We start from the raw sequence: 15,857 nt of genomic DNA on the forward strand, positions 1-15,857 counted from the left end.
ACTGACCGTTCATACATTGTCCAGCACATCTGTGCGCTATCTTGTGCATAGTGCCCCTGCATTTGCCAGTAAACACTGCTTTCTTACAATACCTTTACTTACTTTTGTGATCGCTTTTTCTTCTTCATTGGAAATAATAAAATCATCTACCTATAAGAGTATATACTAATTTTTCAAACTTTAAGTATAGGCATACACTTGTTATTCAGGAAGTTGCGCACAGAGCCGGCCTTAGGCATAGGCAAACTAGGCAAATGCCTAGGGCATTTGGTATGCTTGGGGGCACCAGCAGGTTCTGATGATTAAAATGATGGGGGTAATTCCAAATTGATCGCAGTAGGATTTTTTTTAGCAGTTGGGCAAAACCATGTGCACTGCAGTTGAGGCAGATATAACATGTGCAGAAAGAGTTAGATTTGGGTGGGTTATTTTATTTCTGTGCAGGGTAAATACTGGCTGCTTTATTTTTACACTGCAAATTAGATTGCAGATTGAACACACCACACCCAAATCTAACTCTCTCTGCACATGTTAAATCTGCCTCCCCTGCAGTGCACATGGGCCCTCATTCCGAGTTGTTCGCTCGCTAGCTGCTTTTAGCAGCATTGCACACGCTAAGCCGCCGCCCTCTGGGAGTGTATCTTAGCTTAGCACAATTGCGAACGAAAGATTAGCAGAATTGCGAATAGAAATTTCTTAGCAGTTTCTGAGTAGCTCCAGACTTACTCAGCCATTGCGATCAGTTCAGTCAGTTTCGTTCCTGGTTTGACGTCACAAACACACCCAGCGTTCGCCCAGACACTCCCCCGTTTCTTCAGACACTCCCGCGTTTTTCCTAGAAACGCCAGCGTTTTTTCGCACACGCCCAGAAAATGGCCAGTTTCCGCCCAGAAACACCCACTTCCTGTCAATCACAGTACGATCACCAGAACGATGAAAAATCCTTGTTATGCCGTGAGTAAAATACCTAACTTTTGTGTAAAATAACTAAGCGCATGCGCTCTGCGAACCTTGTGCATGCGCAGTAAGCGACTAATCGCAATATAGCAAAAATCGGCAACGAGCGAACAATTCGGAATGACCCCCATGGTTTTGCCCAACTGCTAAAAAAAATCCTGCTGCGATAAACTTGGAATTACCCCCGATATGCGGAATGCCTATATTCTGTGTGTGACTGCGGCTGTATCTGCATAATAAATGCTACGTTGCAGTGTATTCCTGGAAATCACTGTAATGTAGCATTTTGTATGCAGAATCAGATACAGCCACAGTCGCACACAGAATATAGGCATGCTGCATATCATTTTAATCAGCAGAAGCTGCTTCTGCATCCTAGCAACATAGTAATGCAAATAAGATGCATTTTCATAAACAAAAGGCACCCGACGTTAGCAGAGCTGCCAACTGACTCATGCCAGGCATCTCTGGCAGAACTAGCGGCGGTGCTAGGGGGCACCAGCCAAAATCTTGCCTAGGGCATCATATTGGTTAGGGCCGGCTCTGGTTCCGCACCAGCCACGTCAGGCTAGTAAAGTCACATTTCTGTAGTACTCTAGCATACGGTAGTGATTTGCATCCAGTCCAATTTTTAACTATGTTTCTCAGATGAAGGTGTAGTATTTGTATTGTTTAAATTGTTTTGTATTTAACTCATACCCTCCAACATTTTACACCTAAAAATCGGTACAGATCTGAGAAGGGGGCATGGCCATGGGTAGTCATGCCCCTTTTCCTATACTTTCAATGGAAGTTTGGAGAGCTAAAAATTGGTACAGACCTTAAAAAAAAGGTACTGTACCTGCTAAAAAGGTACAGTTGGGGGGTATGTTAACTTATGCTTTAAAATAAGAAAATATGTATAACGTCACTCATACTATATTTGCCTTAATCTGTGACTCTGTGCTCGTAACGCTGGGCGGAGTCACAGAGCTGGGCGGAGTCAACTGCATCTGCTGCAGGGAGCTACCCCATACCCAGCGCCAGCAGCAGTCAGGTGCAAGACCCTACCTTACAGTATAGGAGGTGAGGATGGCCACTAGCTGCCGGCTGCTGTGCCTGTCCTCCCCCCCCCCCCCCCAATCACCTGTGACAAGCATTGCAGTGACGGCCAGCCAGACTTGGTAAGTGAAGGGTGAGAGAGAAGTGTGTGTGTGTGTGTGTGTGTGTGTGTGTGTGTGTGTGTATATAGTGTAGGTGTGTGTGTGTGTGTGTGTGTGTGTGTGTGTGTGTGTGTGTGTGTATAGTGTGTGTGTGTGTGTGTGTGTGTGTGTGTATATGGTGGGGTGTGTGTGTTTGTATATATGTGTGAATTGTGTGTGTGTGTGTGAGGTATGTCTGTGTGTGCGCATTTTATGGACGCCACTGCTTGGGGGGCCATTACATGCAAGGACGCTACTAATATAGGGGGGGCATTACGTATAAGGACGCTACTACTATAGGGGGGGCATTACGTATAAGGACGCTACTACTATAGGGGGGCATTACGTATAAGGACGCTACTACTATGGGGGGGCATTACGTATAAGGACGCTACTACTATAGGGGGACATTACGTATAAGGAGGCTACTAATACTGGGGGGCATTACATATAAGGACGCTACTACTGGGGGGGGGCATTATGTATAAGGACTCTATTACTTCTGGGGGGCATTATGTATAAGGACGGTGCTACTACTACTGGGAGGGCATTACATGTAAGGATGCTACTACTACTGGGGAGGGCATTATGTATAAGGACGGTACTACTACTGGGGGCACATTATGTATAAGGATGCTACTCCTACTGGGGGGCATTACGTATAAGGACGCTACTACTACGGGTGGGGCATTACGTATAAGGATGCTACTATTACTGTTGTGGGGCATTACATATAACTGCTACTACTACTGGGGGGGCATTATGTATAAGGACACTACTACTATTGGGGGGGCATTATGTATTAGGACGCTACTTCTACTGGGGGGGCATTATGTATAAGGATGCTACTACTACTGGGGGGGCATTATGTATAAGGATGCTACTACTACTGGGGGGGCATTATGTATAAGGACGCTACTATTACTGTTGGGGAGCATTACATATAACTGCTACTACTACTGGGGGGGCATTATGTATAAGGACACTACTACTATTGGGGGGGCATTACGTATATGGACGCTACTACTACAGGTGGGGCATTACGTATAAGGACGCTACTACTACGGGTGGGGCATTACGTATAAGATGAATAAGATTGTGCTACATTGTGGCGTAATTTTAAATGGGGGTACTATTGTGTGGCCATGCCCCTTAGTTGTGAGACCACACCACTTTTCCCGATGCACAACAAAGGAATATGGGAGGGCGCAAAATTCATAATTTGCAGGGGGGCGCCGAACACCCTAGCACCGGCCCTGGCCACCAGTAGCAAAAGTACACCACGGCCACTGACACTATCTGCAGGGAGGGGAACAGCGTTGATATGGAGGGTACTTGCAGGCAGCGAGTCGCCGCCCGCAGCTCCTCTCCCACCTACACACCATACCTGCCGCCTGACACCCACACCCCAGGGAGAGGGCGCTAGCTCAGGCACCGCTAGATCAGCATCTGCAGCATACAGACAAGGGCTGCCATGCTCAGCGGCAAGCAGTGCGGAGCATGTGCAGCGGGACAGCGCCAGGACGGGACACGCACTAATCAACATTGCTGCTGGCCGGAGCTCCCTCCGTCTGCAGCCTAAGGACGCGCGCCGCACCTCTCCAGGGAAACACCATGCCTGCCCGCCCACAGGGCTCCGGACGCTTACCTATGCTCCGCGATCACAGCAGCTGACGCTGCCATGCAGGATGGAGGAATGACGCCCGTCAGACGGGGCGGACAGTGTGCGGCGGAACGGGGCCAGGAAGGAATGCTGACCACGACCCATTGCTGCTGGGTCTGAGCTCCCTCCCTCTGCAGTCACCATCTCACAGCAGCAGCCTGGAGGTTAGTGGCCACCACGACCCGCACATCCTTACCTCACACATACCTCACATATACCTCACATATACCTCACATACCTCACACATGAGAGCAAAGGTACACACACTGTGACATCACACCTGTAGCCCACCCCTATATCTGCTAAGTACTCCCCGTCACTATGCCCTGTCACCTTCATCCTGCTCTCTAACTACCTGTCTGTGTACTGGCCTTCACCCCTCTCACACCATCACCAACCCTCACTAACTACCACAGAGACTATGTGCACTGATATCTGCCCCTCCACCACCTGCAGCGTCCCTGGACCCCTCCCCATCCCCCGCAAACCCCCGCACCTGCCCCTCCACCACCCGTGGCACCCCCACCCACTGCGCCTTCGGACTCCCTACCCCACCCGCAGTGTCTTCCAAACCCCTCCCCCATCTGCAGCAGCCCCTCCCCCATCCGCCACACCCCGCATCTGGCTCTCCCCCGCCCGCTGCACCTTTGGATCCCCTACCCCACCCACGCAGCAGGCCCTTTCCAATCCGCATCGCCTACACCATTCGCAACAGCACCGCACCCGCCACTCCCCCACCCACGTTACCCCCGCATCCACCCCTCCCCCACCCACCGTGCCCCCTGGACACCTCCCCCATCCACTGCACACCCGCACCCACCCCTTCCCCATATGCAGCGCCTTCGGAACCCCTCCTCCATCCGCAACAGCCCTGCAGCTGCCATCCCCCACCTGCGACACCCCTGCTCCTACCCCACCCACAGCGCCTTCATACCCCCTCCCCCATCCGCGGTCCCCACTCCCCAAACCCCTTCCTGTTGCAAGGGACTACGCCCCCTTCACCATCGGACGCCCTATCATTGTGCAATATTCAAACACTAACAAAACTAGGAATGCAGGTAATACGCCATATATTGAACCCCAGAAAGGCGTGCAAGGGTTAAGGGGGCGTAGCCCCTTCCGACGGTGTGAAGAGCGCCCGTAGGGCGCGATGAAGCACCTAGTACTATATATGTACATCGGATATTTTTCACGTAGCACAACTTATAGATCCATTGTTTAAAGTTTTACATTTTTCAATCAATGTTTGCTGCAAAACTGAGGCAAATTCTCATACCATTGAGCACCTGACGATAGAAGCAGAATTTCTTTCATAAAAAGAAAATTTATAAAAAGGGACCATGAAAAAAAACAGGTTAAATCTTCCGGCTTTCTGAAGATTACATTATCAGCCTGCGGCCAAAGCTACCTTTTTATAAGTTAGCTAAAGCAAGGGAAAACTGCATCAATTTAGAGATAAGTCGGGTATAATGAAAGATCTCCTTAGGGACGTAAATGATTTTTCATGCGTCTCCAGGAGGTTGATGAAATTGCATGTTTAACAGTTTTGCACATAAAGCCTGAGGGATTCTGGGAAAGGGCTAACCCAGCTTGCATGGTCTGTGCAGAAATAAATAAAAGTATAGACAAGTGCCTCAATCCAGCCTATAAGATCCTTTATAATGAAGTGTTAAATCTAGTTCCACAATATAATGTCTTAAATAAAGTACTGTGTTTATAATATATACATACAGTACATATATATATGGTGGATACTTAAGCCTTTTAAAAAAAACTTCCATTCTCCAATATACAAGAAAGAAAAAGTGAGTTATTTAAACTAATACTCTTTTCTTGCTTTTTAAAAAAAACACTCACTATTTTTTATTTTGAATAAGCACGGTTTGCTTTATTGCTTGCAATAAGTTTGCACTGTGCACTCGGCACTTAGCACTTTTTGTGATTGCACACAGTCACTTTTAAGATTATGACAGTACTAGTTGATACTGACACATTCCTCCTCTCCCATTGGGGTATATTTACTAAGCTCCCGATTTTGACCGAGATGCCGTTTTTTCATCAAAGTGTCATCTCGGTAATTTACTAAGCACTAATCACGGCAGTGATGAGGGCATTCGTAATTTTTTGCAAGTTGTAGCACTCTCCTGATCAGCTGTGTGGTCCTGTCCTCACTGACAGGCAGCACACGGCAGTGTTACAATGTAGCGCCTATGCGCTACATTGTAACCAATGATGGGAACTTTCAGCTCAGCGGTGACGTCACTTTAGGTCAACCGCAGGGCAGAAAGTTCCCATCATTGGTTACAATGTAGCGCATAGGCGCTACATTGTAACACTGCCGTGTGCCGCCTGTCAGTGAGGACAGGAGCACACAGCTGATCAGGAGAGTGCTACAACGTGGCACTCCCTGATTGGCTGAAGAAACCCACTTAGACAGAAGTCAAAGTGGCTTTCTGGCATTCGTGGAAAGGTGACCCATGTGCAAACATGGGTCCCCTTTCAGTTCGTGGTCGGGACACCGTTTTGTTTTTTTTGTCAAGTACGTGGATTACCCCTGGATTTCCCGAGGAGCCTGGACCCCTGGATCTCGTGAGTATAATTTCTTCAACAGGTACCCCTTGGATTCTACTGGAGAAGAGGACCGACCTGCGTGGGAACTTAAGGTAAGTATGTATGTATGTGTGTATGTATGTAATAAAATTATACTTTCACGGTGTGTGTGTCTTGTCTTTTTTTGGGTATTTTTTTAGTAGTAGTACTACAGGTACCAGCGGGCCCGTTTTTCCGTCGCATGCTGGTACTTGTGGTTCTCCAAGTACCAGCATGCGGGGGAGGCTTGCTGGGCCTTGTAGTACTGCTACTAAAAACAATATCTTTTCTTTTACAACAAAGGCTATCAGCCTCCCCATCCGCAGCCCATTGGATGGGGGGGGACAGCCTCGGGCTTCACCCCTGGCCCTTGGGTGGCTGGGGGGGGGGACCCCTTGATTGAAGGGGTCCCCACTCCCCCAGGGTACCCCGGCCAGGGGTGACTAGTTGGATTTTTGATGCCACGGCCGCAGGGCACTATATAAAAGTGACCCCCGGCTGTGGCATTATCTGTCCAGCTAGTGGAGCCCGGTGCTGGTTTTAAAAATACGGGGGACCCCTACTCTTTTTGTCCCCCGTATTTTTGGGACCAGGACCAGGCGCAGAGCCCGATGCTGGTTGCTTAAATATGGGGGAACCCCTGTCATTTTTTTCCCCATATTTCTGCAACCAGGATCGGCTCAAAGAGCCCGAGGCTGGTTATGCTTAGGAGGGGGGACCCCACGCATTTTTTTTTTGGATTTTACATTGTTTAATTAAAAAAAAAATAAGAACCCCAGCACGGATCACACAGATCCGGCCGAGATTGATTGTAAAAAAAAACGGCAGTGTTTTGCTAATCACTGCCGTAAAAATAGGTAAAAAAAAACGAATGACATCGACATCGGAAGAAAAGAAAAACCCGAATACGACAGCTTAGTAAATCCATCGTAATCAATTCAAAAAGTTGCAGTTTTACACTGTCGATGTCATTCGTGATTGAACTTTGACCTTTTTTCGGAAATTACGAATCTTAGTAAATTTACCCCATTGTGTCTAATACTGCACTTTGATGAGTAATCTACACTACTACAAGGGATAGAGGAAGAATATCCAAGAAAGACCTTACTACAGGCAAATACTCCTTGGAAATCTGGTACGCACATAAGAATCTATACAGCTGCAAAAAGCACGGAAGGCGCAAAAAGTTTTACCATCTATGAACATATATATATATATATATATATATACTAGCTGGAGTGCCCGGCATTGCCTGGAATTTTAAGAATGTTTGTATACAAAAATGTATTTAAATATTAAACACACAGTATAAATAACATAGGGGGACATGTACTAAGGCAACCAATCAGCTGCTCTGTATACTTTTATAGTATGCAAATTATAAATGTTACATCAATGCTGATTGGTTGCCATGGGCAACTTCTCCACTGGCTCTCTTCTCCACTTTTATCACTGCTTAGTACATGTCCACCATAGTATAAAAAAGCATGTAAAATGTTATACACATCAATAAAATGAAAACCCAATGTGCTGCTTGGGGACCGTGCTACTTCCACTATATAACTCTCAGTGTGTGGGTTCGTGCTACCTCCATTTCCCTCCTCACATCATGTCACTGCCCCTGTCACATGCAGTCCTGTCATCACTGACATATCATGCATGTCCTGATATAGTCTGTGCTGCTGGCCCACCCCTAGGGGTGCTAGTGATGTGTTACCCCCACAGTGTTTGTTCCCAGAGTGTAAGTAATATGTGTAGCAAGTTTGGTGTAAATTGCTCCAGCAATTACAGAGTTATGCTGTCTGCTGAAAAACTCTGTGCTGTTGCCTCAAGCCTAAGGGTGCTAGGGGTATCTTACCCCCACCGTGTCTGTTCCCAGCTTGTAAGTCATATGTGTACCAAGTTTGTTGTAAATTGGTCTAGGCATTCTGGAGTTATGCTGTCTCCTGAAATTCTCTGTGCTGCTCCCCTAGGGGTGCTAGGGGTGTCTAACATCCACCCCTAGGGGTGCTAGGGGTGTCTAACACCCACAGAGTTTGTTCCCAGATTGTAAGTCAGATGTGTACCAAGTTTGGTGTAAATTGCTCCAGGCCTTCCACAGTTATGCTGTCTGCTGACATACTCTGTGCTGCTGTCCCACCCCTAGGCGTGCTAGGGGTGTCTGACCCCCGCAATGTTTGTTTCCCAAGTGTAAGTCATATGTGTACCCAGTTTGTTGTAAATTGGTCTAGCCATTCGGGAGATATGCTGTCTTTTGAAATACTCTGTGCCACTGTCCCACCCCTAGGGGTGCTAGGAGTGTTTTCGAGATTGTAAGTCATATGTATACCAAGTTTGGCGTAAATTGCTCCAGCCCTTCCACAGTTATGCTGTCTGCTGACATACTCTGTGCTGCTGTACCACCCCTAGGGGTGCTAGGGGTGTCTAACTTCCACAGAGTTTGTTCCAAGATTTCAAGTCAGATGTGTACCAAGTTTGGTGTAAATTGCTCCAGGCCTTCCATAGTTTTGCTGTCTCCTGAAATTCTCTGTGCTGCTGTCCCACCCCTAGGGGTGCTAGGGGTGTCTAACCCCCATAGAGTTTGTTCCAAGATTTTAAGTCAGATGTGTACCAAGTTTGGTGTAAATTGCTCCAGGCCTTCCACAGTTTTGCTGACTGCTGGCATACTCTGTGCTGCTGTCCCACCCCTAGGGGTGCTCAGGGGTGTCTGTCCCCCATAGTGTTTGTTTCCAGAGTGTAAGTCATATGTGTACCAAGTTTGTTGTAAATTGCTGTAGGCATTCCAGGTTTTGTTGTCTGCTTAAATACTCAGTGCTGCTGCCTCACCCCTAAGGGTGCTAGGGGTGTCTTCCTCCCACAGCGGTTGTTGCCAGGTTGTAAGGCATATGTGTACCAATTTTTGAGTACATTGCTCCAGCAATTCCAGAGTTATGCTGTCTGCTGAAAAACTCTGTACTGCTGCCTCAACCCTAGGGGTGCTAGGGGTGTCTTACTCCCACAGTGTTTGTTCCCAGCTTGTTAGTCATATGTGTACCACGTTTGTTGTAAATTGGTCTAGGCATTCTGGAGTTATGCTGTCTCCTGAAATTCTCTGTGCTGCTGTCCCATCCCTAGGGGTGCTAGGGGTGTCTATCCCCCACAGAGTTTGTTCCCAGATTGTAAGTCAATGTGTACCAAGTTTGTTGTAAATTGCTCCAGGCCTTTCCACAGTTATGCTGTCTGCTGACATACTCTGTGCTGCTGTCCCACCCCTAGGGGCGCTAGGGGTGTCTGACCCCCGCAATGTTTGTTTCCCAAGTGTAAGTCATATGTGTACCCAGTTTGTTGTAAATTGGTCTAGCCATTCGGGAGATATGCTGTCTCCTAAAATACTCTGTGCCACTGTCCCACCCCTAGGGGTGCTAGGGGAGTCTAACCCCCACAGAGTTTGTTCCCAAATTGTAAGTGAGATGTGTACCAAGTTTGGTGTAAATTGCTCCAGGCCTTCCATAGTTTTGCTGTCTCCTGAAATACTATGTGCTGCTGTCCCACCCCTAGGGGTGTCTAACACCTACAAAGTTTGTTCCAAGATTTTAACTCAGATGGGTACCAAGTTTGGTGTAAATTGCTCCAGGCCTTCCACAGTTTTGCTGACTGCTGACATACTCTGTGCTGCTGTCCCACCCCTAGGGGTGCTCGGGGTGTCTGACCCCCATAGTGTTTGTTTCCAGAGTGTAAGTCATATGTGTACCAAGTTTGTTGTAAATTGCTGTAGGCATTCCAGAGTTATGCTGTCTGCTGAAATACTCAGTGCTGCTGCCTCACCCCTAAGGGTGCTAGGGGTGTCTTCCTCCCACAGTGTTTGTTGCCAGATTGTAAGGCATATGTGTACCAATTTTTGAGTACATTGCTCCAGCAATACCGGAGTAATGCTGTCTCCTGATATACTATGTGCTGCTGTCTGCCCCCCTAGGGGTGCTAGGGATTTCAAATTGTTTTAGTTGCCACCGCCATGTCTTCGCTTGTAAACTGTAGATTTGTATAGAAAGACTGACGGACAGAAGGACAGAATGACAGATTTTCATTTTTATATATTAGATAGATAGATAGATAGATAGATAGATAGATAGATAGATAGATAGATAGATAGATAGATAGATAGATAGATAGATAGATATGTATATAGTACTGTGTTTACTATATATCATTATGGTTACATACACAGACCCTTGTTAGGTACTGATTATTCCAAATAAGCTTTTCTATCTTGATGCATTAAATTCATTACAGGGGTGTTTATTAGCACTCACATATGTTTTCTTACATTTTTTCAATTTTTCTTTCTATATACTTTTTTCTGTTTTTGCTGTATTCTGGTAATTGTAAGTATAATTTTTTTGTAGATTCTTTTACATGGGGGGTAATTCTAAGTTGATCGCAGCAGGAAATTTTTTAGCAGTTGGGCAAAACCATGTGCACTGCAGGGGGGGCAGATATAACATTTGCAGAAGAGTTAGATTTGGGTGGGTTATTTTGTTTCTGTGCAGGGTAAATACTGTCTGCTTTATTGTTACACTGCAAATTAGATTGCAGATTGAACACACCACACCCAAATCTAACTCTCTCTGCACATGTTAAATCTGCCCCACCTGCACTGCACATGGTTTTGCCCAACTGCTAAAAAATTTCCTGCTGCGATCAACTTGGAATTACCCCCATGGTTCTGGCTTCTGTCTCCTAATGGTACTGTGGGATCATGATATTATAAAGCTATATGATTCAGGTGGCAGATGTTTGTTAAAAGATATTTTAAGAGTGTGGTTTTTATTCAACTCGTAAGATGTGATCAATAGTAAATAATGATGGAGATTTGCCTCTATTAAACTATAGACGCCTTTTGCCTAGTTTTCAACGCAGCAAAAATATAGGCAAGTTAATTATGAAGTTGCATATTTCTAATCTGAATACAACCCAACCAACTAATTTTCTTAACAGAAAGCTTGGTTGCTATAAGTGTGTGGGCTGTGTGACACGCGGTTACTAATTGACGGGAGATATTTTTTATCACCCTCATTCAGGGAAATGGTTCAAAATATGTCATAGATTAACTTGTACCTTTACACATGTTGTATACATGATTAAATGTCCATGTGGCCTACATTATGTAGGCAAGACAAGCCGCCAGTTCAAGGAGAGGATGACCTTACATCAGTCCACTATACGTGCTGGTCTCCTCTCAAGTTCCAGTGAACAGGCTGTGACATGGCACTTTGTTAAGGCTAAACATAGTCTGTTAGAGGGGGTGATCGATCTAAGAGTCTTTTGCAATGTGAATCTACAGTTAATGGATTTATTTGTTAGATACAGTTTCCTCTAAAGCACAGGTTCTCAAACTCGGTCCTCAGGACCCCACACGGTGCATGTTTTGCAGGTCTCCTCACAGATCACAAGTGAAATAATTAGCTCCACCTGCGGACCTTTTAAAATGTGTCAATGAGTAATTAATACACCTGTGCACTTGCTGGGTTACCTGCAAAACATGCACTGTGTGGGGTCCTGAGGACTGAGTTTGAGAACCACTGCTCTAAAGGCTTGAATGAAAGCTGGGGTTGCACTGCTTCCTGTAATACATGCATTATTAGTGTACATTATTAGATACGTAACTAATAATGTAACTTTTTGCAATTTAGGGGTACTGTAAATGTATCATCCATCATTATGGGGGAGAAGCGGTATCAGCACTGTTATGTGCACTTTTCCACTTCTCCCCCATGTGTGAATGTGTCAGTATGTGGTACGTGACAGCCCTACCTATAAGATAGCACACCGATATGCGTTGGCAGTGGATGCTGAACATTCCGACACCTGCAGCTATCAGTGTCGACAGCTGCAGGTGGCATTGCCGGGATGCCCATACACCACAGCAGGACAGAGCTGTCCCTGTTTGTGGTGGGTGATGGCTCAGGACTGCGCGGGGGATCTCACATGAGTAGCAAGATCACGTACTTGCAGAGTGGAGCCAGGGAGACGCAGCGCATCAGCACTAAGCTGAAAACAATCTTACTTTGCCGTATTTTTTCCACACCAGCCTAAAACTTTTGCACAGTACTGTAAACACACACACACACACACACATATATATATATATATATATATATATATATTAGAGATGAGCGGGTCTGGTTCTCTGAGAACAGGACCCACCAGAACTTTGATATCTGAGCCCAAATCTGAGCCCGGCTTGGGGTTCTCGCCTTAATCGGATCCCAAATTGTGTCAAAACATTATCATCCCACTGTCGGATTCTCGCAGGTTTTGGATTCTATAAAGGTCCCCGGTGATCGGCACCACTTTCACTCTGGCTGTGGAAAATGTACTGAACAGACATGCCTGTCTCAGTACTGTGTTGTCTGACTGGCGTAGGGCTTGTGTATCTGAAAGGGGTGCTCTGTCTGCTGTATCTGAAAGGGGTGCTCTGTCTGCTGTATCTGAAAGGGGTGCTCTGTCTGCTGTATCTGAAAGGGGTGCTCTGTCTGCTGTATCTGAAAGGGGTTCTCTGTATGCTGTATCAGTCCAGGGGTGCTCTGTCCATACATCCAGAGGGCTCTGCTCCAGTGTTAATTAAATGAACCCAGTACAACATACAGGGGCTGGTGTGTTCTATTATCAGTATCAGTCCAGGAGTTGGAGTTTCTATCATGGGTGCAAAGTGTGCGGTGCACACAGGCCCACACCACACACCCATGTTGTTTTATACTTACCTTTCCGGAGTCCATCAGCGGACGCTGTAGCCGCAGCATTCACGGCAAAAAAATCACCACGTGATGGCCGCCGCACACGCACAGTGGAAAATTTGTCTTCGGACCATGGTGGCCATAATGTTTCATGAGACCTGTGCATGCGCAGTATACTCCGGCACAATGCTGGGGCCTACTGTGCCATCGAGAGGAGGAGGCCCACCCGGAGTCTGCACACAGGCCCCCTCCACTCTTAAAACGCCCCTGAGTCCAGAGGTCAGTGGTGAAAGTGTGCGGGTACCCTCGGGTATGGCGTATCCTTAAGAATTTAGCAGCGGGTACGCCGTACCGCCGGCCACACACTTTGCACTGCAGGAGCTGCACTCGTGATCCGCCCCAGAAAATACTGAGGCTGGGCCACCAGGGAGAAGCTGCCCCCGGCTGTCTGAGGCGAGCAGCACGGAGATAATTTGCATAGCTCTGCCCCATTGCCCGCTAGCGCCGGGACCCGTCAATTTTAAAGTGGAAGTCAAAGCTGTGATTACAGTGTTGGACAGCACTGGCTGACAGGTAAAAGCAGCGCTGCTAGTGTTGTGCAGTGCTGTGTGCTCTGAGAGGAAGGGGATTGTGAAAGAGGCACTGTGGGTCAATGTATAAGTATATCTGGCACTGTGGGGGCATTTGTGTATCTGGTACTGTGGGGCAATGTATATCTGGCACTGTGGGGGCATTTGTGTATCAGGCACTGTGGGGGCATTTGTGTATCTGGCACTGTGGGGCAATATGTATCTGGCACTGTGGGGGCATTTGTGTATCTGGCACTATGGGGCAATGTATATCTGGCACTGTGGGGGCATTTGTGTATCTGGCACTGTGTGGGCATTTGTGTATCTGGCACTGTGGGGCAATGTATATCTGCCACTGTGGGAGCATTTGTGTATCTGGCACTGTGGGGGCATTTGTGTATCTGGCACTGTGGGGGTTTGTGTATCTGGCACTGTGGGGGCATTTGTGTATCTGGCACTGTGGGGGCATTTGTATATCTAGCACTGTGGGGGCATTTGTGTATCTGGCACTGTGGGGGCATTTGTGTATCTGGCACTGTGGGGCAATGTGTATCTGACACTGTGGGGGCATTTATGTATCTGGCACTGTTGGGGGCATTTGTGTATCTGACACTGCGACAATGTGTATCTGACACTGGGGCATTTGTGTATCTGGCACTGTGGGACAATGTGTATCTGGCACTGTGGGGCAATGTGTATTTGGCACTGTGGGGGCATTTGTGTATCTGGCACTGTGGAGCAATGTGTATCTGGCACTGTGGGGGCATTTGTGTATCTGGCACTGTGGGGGCATTTGTGTATCTGGCACTCTGGGGCAATGTGTATCTGGCACTGTGGGGCAATGTGTATCTGGCACTTTTGGGGTCATATGTGTATCTGCTCCCCCATATGTGTATCACGCCCCCATTTTCATTGGCCACACCCCATATGGCATTTGGGCATTTGGTCACACCCATTTTTGGCGCGCATGCCTTTGGCGCGCGCACATAGTACCTATAACACATTTTTTCTTCTTGCACCACTGCCAGAGGTCCTCTGACTGCTGTATCTGAAAGGGGTGATCTGTCCATACATCCAGGGGGCTCTGCTCCAGTGTTAATTAAATTAACCCATGATAACATCCAGTGGCTGGTGTATCCAGTGTATCAGTCCAGGGGTGCTCTGTCTGCTGTATCTGAAAGGGGTGATCACTCTGTCACCAGGGGGCTCTGCCCCAGTGTAAAATTAAAATAATAATAGCTAAAAACAAAAAGCTTAAAAATATCATTATTAAAAAAATATATTTTTTTTTGTTTGTGCTGTACCAGTGTAGTATACAATTTTCATTTTATTTTCATGAGTACTGTATTATTATTTCGTACTCATACACATATTGTGCGACTCTGTGGGTAAAAGTAGTACCACAGTAATATATTTTCATACTCATACATGTATTGTGCGACGCTGTGGGTGAAGGTGGTACGATAGTAATATATTTTATTTGGTACTCATACATGTATTGTGTGACACTGTAGGTGGTACTCTTTATGTATAAATTGGGGTGTGTGCTGTGCTCCACTTCGTGTTTATTGATAGATATGGAGGACGAACATTTAAGAGGAGAGCAGGACCTCCTACGCCGATTGCTGACAAGGTTCCCATCTGCACTGAAAACTTTCTGACGACACAATGGAGGGTGGGCAACTTAAGTAAAGCAAAGCCAGTTTGTGCAAGGGCCTCTATATTGCTTTTTTTCCCTGCCAGTATTGGAACAGACTGTCTGACTTGCCTATTTGGATGCTATCACTAAAATAATCATCAACCATTTTTTGAATGATGACCGAATTATTTGCAGTCACAGTAGACCAATCAGTAATTGTAGGCAGTTCCTTCAGTCCGAACCAGATGTCAAAAGTTTTTGCTGACTATTGTGCCACTGGGTCTCTTAGGAAAATTTAGTTTTTTCCTGGTAGCCACAGTAGCCAGATAAACTGAAGGAGGAGATTTTGCTGTGTCACGTTCCACTTGAGCTGACAATTTTTTCACCAAACCTCTTTGCATCTCTGCAGATTTGTGGCTGTTGGCAAGAAAGACAAAACGTACGATGTAAACCTTGGATCAAGTATGGTCACTCCTGCATGACCCTGTCATTTTGTAAAAAAATTCTGAACCTCCAAGTTTAGAAATTACATATCCAGGGGAGAGT

General features: G+C 46.6%; 1 long non-coding RNA gene across 1 annotated transcript in view; it reads left to right on the plus strand.

Moving 5' to 3' along the window:
* Positions 1-15,837, plus strand: part of LOC135057819 (uncharacterized) — a 95,558-nt gene extending 79,721 nt beyond the window's left edge. Inside the window, exon 3 of the long non-coding RNA XR_010244382.1 lies at positions 15,721-15,837. This is a non-coding gene — a long non-coding RNA (uncharacterized LOC135057819). The remainder of the gene's footprint in view (positions 1-15,720) is intronic.
* Positions 15,838-15,857: the final 20 nt, after the last annotated feature.

Source organism: Pseudophryne corroboree, chromosome 3, assembly GCF_028390025.1.
Source record: "Pseudophryne corroboree isolate aPseCor3 chromosome 3, aPseCor3.hap2, whole genome shotgun sequence".
Lineage (NCBI taxonomy): Eukaryota > Metazoa > Chordata > Amphibia > Anura > Myobatrachidae > Pseudophryne > Pseudophryne corroboree.